Source organism: Setaria viridis, chromosome 6, assembly GCF_005286985.2.
Source record: "Setaria viridis chromosome 6, Setaria_viridis_v4.0, whole genome shotgun sequence".
Lineage (NCBI taxonomy): Eukaryota > Viridiplantae > Streptophyta > Magnoliopsida > Poales > Poaceae > Setaria > Setaria viridis.
In genome coordinates, this window is record NC_048268.2 from 26310880 (window position 1) to 26319423 (window position 8544).

At 45.4% G+C, this 8544-nt stretch overlaps 1 pseudogene; it reads right to left on the reverse strand.

Moving 5' to 3' along the window:
• Positions 1 to 270: 270 nt before the first annotated feature.
• LOC117861261 (uncharacterized) lies at positions 271 to 4329 on the reverse strand (annotated as a pseudogene).
• Between the last annotated feature and the right edge of the window lie 4215 nt (positions 4330 to 8544).

The following is an 8544-nucleotide window of genomic DNA, read 5'->3' on the forward strand; positions in this document are numbered from 1 at the left end:
CTTGGAGTTGATCAAGGCGCCACATTGCAATCAGCAGTTAGGAAATTACATTTCGCTGGAGGATCCAATCATGAAAAGATGTAACTGTGCTAAGCTGTTAAAGTTTCCCCTTTACATGTGGGATTTTGTTATTTGCCCTAGATTTTATTATGGTGTAATAATGAATTTTACTTGATGCATTATGTTGCATCGGAATCAGTCTTCCATTTTTTCTTTAGAATATCAGTCTTGCATCGGAATCACTCATACTTGTATTTCAAAATATCCAAATGACAGTCAACCTCAATTTTTTAGAACATCCATGTTTATTTCAGAACAATCTTATTTTTTAATACATTGGACAATTTGATAACTACACCGTACAATCTGATAAATGCACTCTACATTTAGAACATCCATGTTTATTTCAGAACAATCTTATTTTTTAATACATTGGACAATTTGATAACTACACCGTACAATCTGATAACTGCACTCTACAGCCTCCTTTTGAGGTGAATCCTTATTGCAATGCCGAACATACGCTCGGCAGCCTCCTCTTGTTAAACTTGTTCTTCCTGCAGGCAGCCTCGAGTGCATGAGCTAACTTGATCTTCCAAACAGCATCAGGCTCAAAAGCCATCCTATTGCATCAGCTCACATGTGACAACATAGAGAAACATTGTTTGACATCACTGCATATCAGTGCATATTGGACTTATGGCAGAAGATGCTCCCTTAGCGCTTGATAATTCAATAACCTGCCGAAACACCATGGTTACAAACTGAACAGTTCAAAGATCTTTAACTCAGAGCAGCCATGTAAATAAGGAACAAGCAACTTTGCAATTCTCTATGTCATTGTTAGAAATTTTGGCACAGAAGAATGAAGGCTTATCTACTTTACAAACTGAGATTCTCAAATTGGCAGTGCGCATTCTCAAAGTGGCAGTGCCCATTCTCAATTGCATCACCCATAGTTCTGAAATTTCACACAAAACATCCATGTAATTTGTAGCATGATTAGTTAAATAAAGATGCTTATATATACATAAATACATGAACATATTCATATCAGGGAGAGGCCGATGAGGAGGACGGCAACGATGACCAGGTCCAGGCAGCATCCAGCATGGCCCTAGGTACAACAAGGCTTAGATGTGCTCTGTGATCATCGTTGTTGACGTAGGTACAGGCAGGACCTGCGTCACCAGCTTCCACGGCGGCAGGCTGCTCGTGGCTCCGGTGACCGTGGTGTCGAGCTATAGGCACGCCTTTGTTGTCTACGTCCAAGACCAAGAGGCCGCCTGGGTAGTAGTGAGGTCCAGGTGGGCTTTTGATGCGGCGAAACAAGAGGGCAACCCGCGGCACAACTGCGGCGGCGGCACAGGAGGACGAAGGAGGTGGAATTGGCGGTTCGATCTATTTTCTAGGCGCAATCAGCTCCTGTGAGGCAAAGAGGAGAGTGACGCAGGCTGAGCCGAGCAAGCGCGAAGCGGAGCCGCGAGGAGGAAAAACAGCGCCCCCCCGAGCTAAGCGATGCCTCTTCGTGTCCCCCGTCCGATCCCACGGGGCGCACATCCGAGGAGGTCCTGCACGGAGGGCGTTTTGCATACCGTCTCCACCCAATTTGGTTCCCCCAAACAAGCGAGGGTCATATTTGTGGCAAGACTGGTGAGTTGGTTGGGTTTACCGTGGGCATGCAACTGTAGAAGTCAGATGGTTGTCACCTTCTGTTGGCTCACACTAGCTCATTTGGCTGGTTGTCACCTTCGGTTGGCTCACAGTCATTTGGCAGGCCTCCTTTGTCCAATTTCATGAAGCACGTTGTTTCCTCATTATCATCGGCGTCTAGTAGTTCTTTCCCGCACTCAGCATCGATCACTGCCACATCTTCTCCAAGGAAATATTCTCTGCTCCCTTGAGATCTTTCCAATTCAATCCTCTGCAGCTCAGACGATATCAGAGTATCCTCCATTCTTGCCCTCTCCCTGTCACGGGGGTATGTTTGGTACAACAGGGAGTAGATGAAACAGTAGAGAAGCATTGGGCCTGCGATTGCAGCGTAAAGAGCCTTAGCAAGTGCAGCAGCATTTGCTCTGTCCCTCACAATGCTGCTCATGCCAACTCCAGAAGTGACCGGACTGTAACCATAGGCATGCTCTGCTAGATATCCAACAACTAGTGGAGCAAACGCTGCAAAGACAGATTCAAATGAACGATCGAGCGCGTAGATACTTGTCATTGATCTCTCAGGAACAATCTCCGCAAATATGGGGCTGCCGGCAAAAGAAATTTCAAATTAGTCATCAGTTGCACATAGACCATTATCTTCATCAGACTACTCATGTGATGTATCAGATCGACAGATGTTGAGACCATGAAATGAAATAGCTAATCCATCATAAGAGGCCTCGTTATACTTTTAAATTTCATAGTTGTATTTTACCTTGAACTGTTAGGTAATTGCAAAGTATTTTTCCCACTTTGACACTACTATCGCACTAATAAAATACTAATAATCGAACATTACTTCACCCAATGTATTTCTATAAATTTGCAACAGTAAAGAGACTCAAGGACCATGAACTGTGGCTACTTACTTATTTGTAGCAGGAGCATTCCAGGATATACTAAGACCCACGATGAAGATAACAAAACCATGCAGAAAACCTGTAGATGGGTCATCCGGTAGGCCTAGCAGCAGCAAAGCAGCAAGAGGGACTGCAGAGGCAGAGTTTATCTGAGATAGGATAATTCTACCAGAATTTGGAGAGCGCCTAGCAAGATAGTCCCCCATCTTTCCACCTAAAACCCTCCCAGAGAACTTTCAGCTGCAAATGTGATCATTAGAATTCCAGTTCCTGTGTGTGTAAAGCCCATCAACTCCAGCCACATCGGAGCAAATGATAGTGCACACCATGGAAACGACCCTGTGATACCCTGAGCCACAATGATATGAAACGATGGTATCTTGATAACAGCTTTAGCTTCTATCACCAAATCCTTCATTTCAGTTCACACTGGTTTGCAGAAAAGCTGCTTGCCTTTTCCAACATTCCGAAAATGAGGATCCTCAGCATACAGGCGAACTAGTATACCAACTATGACGCTGATGAGAGCAACAGCATGAAATGCAATACGCCAACTAGCAATGCCCATAAATGTGGTCGATGCTAACATGATTGCGAATAAACCTCCAATCAAAGATCCCAAGTTTCCAGTGAGTTGAAGCCATCCAAATGCTGAGCCACGTGTCTTGTCATCTGTGTAGTCTGCCACCAGAGATTGAATAGCAGGGGTGACCAGCGCTAGTCCAATACCATTCATTCCCCTTGCTACAGCAACCTATTAAAAATTGTTACACATGTTTAGTAAAAGGATTTCCAGCATCGTAAAAGTAACTTTGCACGATTAGAATGTACCTGTAACATTCATTCTGAAGACATTGTCATAGACTCAAATCAGCCCTAAAAGTAGCTACCAAATGTTGTATACGTTGACTCACAGTTCTAAATCAGAACGTTGCCTTTGTTCATATTTAGCACGCTTCATAATTAATAAGATGGAACACGATTTCTATTCATGACTATATTCATCAAGTCAGGAAAACCCTGGCCGCATATCTTGTGAATCTCATATTAGTCGTCCACTGGAAGAGGTTAGATTTACTCGGCGCACTGATGTATTCTTGAGTTGAGTCTCGAGTCCTAAAGATGCATCTGCTGGCAGGCAGTACTAGAATTCGATGTGAACTAATCGAATCAACAAATTTCACAAGACGCGGAATCCAAATCTTGGGCCATGCCGCGAAACTTGAAAGCACCCGAATTAAGCACTAAATATGCGCCAGGATCACAGCAAATACAAGATTAAACCAAGCTAATTTTGCGCGCAGGCGAGAGAGAGAGAGAGAGAGAGAGAGAGAGAGAGAGAGAGAGAGAGAGAGAGAGAGAGAGCGGGGGGGGGGGGGGGGGGGACGGGGACCGACCGACCTGTGCGAAGCTGTCGGAGACGGCGACGAGGAAGGTGGCGGCGGCCCAGAGGAAGGCCCCTGCGGCGACGACGCGGGCGCGGTCGTAGCGCGCGGCGGCGTAGGCGGCGAGCGGGTAGCAGGCGGCCTGCACGGCGGAGCGGCACAGCATGATGGACGCCAGGTTCACCATCAGCAGCGTCCGCCTCCCCGCCGCGTCGGCCCCCATCGCCAGCAGGCAGCGGGCAGGAACGCCGGAGCGGCCTTCCTCTTCCCACTCGATGACGCGGGTGTTGGCGGCCGGCCGCGCTCGGGGCAACGGTCCCGGATGCCAGAAGGCCGCGGAGCGCGGACTCCTTGCAGCTGGACAGCAGCAGGCCAGCAGCTTGGGCTTTTCCACACTGGCAGTGACCGGGACTGCGCATTATGGCAAATCTGGACGGATTTCATCCCAACATTCTCCAAATTCTAGACTTTTAGGTGTGTTTGATTGTATAGACCACATGATGCATGCATACTTGAATGGGATGGTTCAACCAATTTACTTGTACCATATGATTCACTCTAATTAGTAGAATAATGTATTAAATGAGATGGCGGATAAGTTGGTACAATTCACCTAACCAAACAAAAGTATCATTATTATTTTAAATCATTTCATACATAAATCAAATAATACAACCAACCAAACACACCCTTAACCTGCGACTAAGAATACAAGTGCCCTCTATCACATCTGCGATTCTCACTAGCATCTTCATGAGCTGAGTGAGACGGTAACAGACTAACAGTGGGCTGCTCCTCCAAGTCCGAGGGGAAAAATGGTATTCAAACCATGCGGATTTGCAGCAGCTTGGAGGTGAATATCAAAATCTGTATGCTGTCCATCACCGATTTGCCGTGCACTTAGATGGTACCTGGTTGAGAGCAGAAATGAGGGTGCAGGCGGCAACTGCAAGCAAAGGCTCCAAGATCTCCAAGGAGGCAAGGATATAGGGATTTTTGCTGGAATGCTACGGAATATTCTGGCGCGCGGAAGTCATCATGGGCCGTTGCGGCTTCCGGCGGTGGGCCGAGCGAGTGGAGCTGCAAATTGCAGCCCAGCCTGGTGATACAGGGAGTCCTGCAATTCTACCTGGCCCGGTCCGGCCCATTCTCAGACTCCTACGCCCCACGGATGCAGGTGAAAGCTTTGGTCGAGCTGAGCACCACCTTTTTTTAAAAGAACATAGCACCACCCTTTTAACAGTCACCTTCTTCCTACGGCGGTACCGCGCAAGAAATGGATTTCCGCTTACCTGGACCGTTGTTTGTTACTAGTGTTAAAATGATCTGAATGCCCCTGAGACTGATAATATTTTATTTTTTATGAATTTTTTGTTCTAAATACGAGGGGAACTCAATAATTCTAATATTTTTTAAGTTAGTTAAATAGAAATTATATTACAATAATATCAAATGCATATAAAGATAATAAATTAACCTTGGCAAGAACTTCTTCCACACAAATCTACCATCTTGTGTACTGATCATGAACTAGTACTATCCATCTATCCATTTGAGAGCAACAATTATACAATAAATTGAGAGTACCAATCCATTTGAATGAACTGACAGCCGCACAACTATTATGCATCTATAATATATCCATTTGAATAGAGGACAAGGACAGAAATTAAGACCAAGTCCTACTGACATCCATTCAACTGCTACTGAGTACGGACAGCAATTTTGCCATGTCGTTGGGAAGGACAGGTACAGAGGCAAGCGTGCAGGGAGGACGCCACCTTGGAGGCTTGGAATAGCAGGCACGGCAATCCGGCGAGCAGGAGGCCGGACGGGTGCCGCCTTGGACCAGCCCTGGATGCTGCAGAGCATGGATGGCCGGAATCTGGGCAGGCATGGCAGGGAGACGGGGATGGACGGGGCCGGGCGAATTGGTGGAGAGGTGGGCGGCGGAGGCCACGGAGGCACCGGCCACAAATGGAAGCGTGGGAGGCCGCGCCCGCAGAGGGAGGCGCAGGAGGCGGCGAGGATGGTTGCGATCGCCCGCGGAGGGAGGCACGAGGGGTCGGAGGGCAGCGCATCGGTAGAGCCGTAGAGGGGCATGGAAAAGGAGGCCCGCTTAAAGGACAAGCGCCCCCGAGGCCGCGTACGAGAAAATCGGGGCTCACGTTGTTTTCGAGACTGTGGGCTAACCGAAAAATATGTGAAGCGTTTGCGTGAGATTATGATTTACTTTCACGCACGCCATAAACACAGCTTACCTGCTTGCCTGCAAAAACATAAACACAGCCGACCTCAAAGTGAAACTGCGCCATGATCAGCTTCTAACAAGGAAGAGAAAGATAGCATGTTTGAATACTTGAATAGTATGAAGGTCCCGTCTAGGTACTCCTCGAATATAAAGGAAAAAATAAATATGAAACAAAATAAGTTTACAAATCTCAAGGCCCATGACTGTCATATGTTGATAACCCAGTTGCTTCTGGTTGCACTTAGGGGTGTTCTACCAGAAAATGTCCGGTTGCCGCTCGTAAAACTATACGCGTTTCTCAATGCGATTTCGCAGAGGGCAATCGATCCATCCAAACTATCAAAGCTACAGAACGATGTGGTGCAATGTCTTGTCAGTTTTGAGTTGGTATTTCCACCATCCTTCTTCAATATTATGATGCACATACTGGTTCACCTAGTAAAAGAGATTGGTATTCTCGGACCTATATACCTGCACAATATGTGACCTTTCGAGAGGTTCATGGCAGTCCTAAAAAATAATGTTCTTAATCATGCCCGTCTCGAAGAAAACATCACCAAGGGATATGGAACAGAAGAGGTGATCGAGTTTTATGTTGATTTTATTGACTCAATTGACTCGATTGGGGTTCCAACTTCACACCACGAGGGGAGGCTCCGGGTAATGGGCACCCTTGGAAGGAAATCAAGTTTGAGCAATGATACTGATTTGTTCGACAAGGCACACTACACTGTTCTACAACAGTCATCCTTTGTGTCTCCGTATATCGAGCAGCACAGGCAGATGGTAGTTTACAAAAATCTGACGAAATCCGATGCTTGGCTTACACGTCATCACATGGAAACTTTTCCCTCCTAGTTGCGCCAACAACTTATGGGTAACTCTGAGATTCACCCACAGCTCGCTTGGTTAGCCAGGGGATCTGCTAGCATAATTATGAAATTCCAAGGCTATGAGATAAATGATTATACATTTTACACGAGAGCCCAGGATCAGAAAAGCACAAACCAGAATACTGGTGTCCGCATAAATGCCATAGATAGAAATAATAGCAAGGAGTCGTATTATGGTTTCATACAGGAGATATGGGAACTCGAATACAGACCGATGTACATCCTTCTATTTCTTTGCAATTGGGTGAAGCTAATTGCCGTAACCAAAGATCAGTACGGAATGACAATAGTAGATCTGAGCAAGACTGGATACAGTGATAAACCATTCATACTTGCCAATGATGTGCAACAGGTTTTCTATGTGAAGGACATGTCTAGCAAACTCAAGAGAAATCCAAAAGAGCCATGGGAGCCAAAGTGCCACATAGTTCTTCCAGGTAAAAGAAAAATCATGGAAGTCGAGGATAAAACAGACCAATCAGATGATTATGATCAGTTCTATGGCATGCTTCCATTCACTGTTAAAGTTAACCCAAGCATCTTGCTATCCAAAGAAGAGGCTCCGAACTTACGCCGCGATCATGATTAAGGAAACTTTCGTGAAATTTTTTTTTATAATGTTGTATTGTAATGCGCTAAATTTACTTGACCTTTGTGTACTACTTGATACAATTTTTAATTTAACATATGTATGATTTCATGTGTTCTTAAATTTGTTAAGGTAAAGATTTATTAGATAAACATGAACAATGTTAACCACATACATAAATGGATTTTTTCGCACGATGAAATTATTTAATTGAATAATTTCTTGATCATAGCGATGCAGTAAAATAATTATTTTAGAGGCTAAACGAACTGGTATAGAATTAATGACTAATTCACAGTTATTGTCAATATACTTGCTAATTAAATATATTTTTGCATGTTCAAAATATGTAAAGTTTTTTGTTTTTGCTTCCTGAAATGTAGTGAAAATATAAATAAAATTCATATCCAAAATATAGGCGGGAGATGAAAGTGTGGGAAAAGGCCAATATAAACCGGGACCCTTTTATCCCAGGTGCCAATAGAAACCGGGACCCTTTTATCCCAGTTGCCAAAAGCAACCGGGATAAAAGGCAGGCCCCTTTTTATCCCAGTTGACAAATGTAACCGGGATAAAAGGGTAGTTTTCGATTCCCGCCAGGGACGTACCCTTTTATCCCGGTTATGGTTAGCAACCGGGATAAAAGGGGGGCCCTTTTGTCCTCGTTGGTGTTGGCACCCGGGACAAAACGGCCTTTAGTCCCGGGTTCAATTACGAACCGGGATAAAAGGGGAGAGGGATAAAACCCAATGTAGCCTCTTCTACCCCTACCCCACGCCAGTTATACTTAGCCAAATTTTCACCGCCGCCAAGATCCCGCGCCCTCCCGCCTGCTCCGTCGCCGCCCATCCGC